Source organism: Sinocyclocheilus grahami, unplaced genomic scaffold, assembly GCF_001515645.1.
Source record: "Sinocyclocheilus grahami isolate Dianchi unplaced genomic scaffold, SAMN03320097.WGS_v1.1 scaffold2535.1, whole genome shotgun sequence".
In the NCBI taxonomy this organism is placed as follows: Eukaryota; Metazoa; Chordata; class Actinopteri; order Cypriniformes; family Cyprinidae; genus Sinocyclocheilus; species Sinocyclocheilus grahami.
Window position 1 is genome coordinate 39,216 of NW_015507714.1, and position 1,016 is coordinate 40,231.

Sequence of the window (1,016 nt, forward strand, 5' to 3'; positions counted from 1 at the left end):
TTAGACACTAGTACTTATTCATTAGATACTACAATACCATTAGATACTGGTACCAATTCATTGGATACTAGTACTCATTCATTAAATACTAGTACTCAGTCATTAAACACTAGTACGCAGTCATTAAATACTAGTACTCATTTAGTAGTTACTGGTACTTATTCATTAGAAAATAGTTTCTATTAATTAGGTACTAGTACTCATTCTTTAGACACTAGTACTTATTCATTAGATACTACAATACCATTAGATACTGGTACCAATTCATTGGATACTAGTACTCATTCATTAAATACTAGTTCTAATTAGGGCTGCACGATAAATCGCATGCGATATTTAACGCGCATCTTATCAGTAAAGCCGGTTCTGTAATCAGCGGTAAATCTCCATCACATGCGGGCTTTCATATTGAGCAGCATTAACTACACAGAGCCGTTGTTCACTGACGAGCTGCGCAAAACCACGTTCATATTCGCGCAATTTTTTGCACAGCTCGTCAGTGAGCAAACGGCTCTGTGTAGTTAATGCTGCTCAATGTGAAAGCACGCACGTGATGGAGATTTACCGCTGATTACAGAACCGGCTTTACTGACAAGATGCACATTAAATATTGCATGCGATTTATCGTGCAGCCATAGTTCTAATCCATTAAATACTAGTACTCATTCATTAAATACTAGTACTCATTTAGTAGTTACTGGTACTTATTCATTAGAAAATCGTATCTATTCATTAGGTACTAGTACTCATTCTTTAGACACTAGTACTTATTCATTAGATACTACAATACCATTAGATACTGGTACCAATTCATTGGATACTAGTACTCATTCATTAAACACTAGTACTCATCCATTAAATACTAGTACTCATTTATTAGTTACTGGTACTTATTCATTAGATACTACAATACCATTAGATACTGGTACCAATTCATTGGATACTAGTACTCATTCATTAAACACTAGTACTCATCCATTAAATACTAGTACTCATTTATTAGTTACTGGTACTTA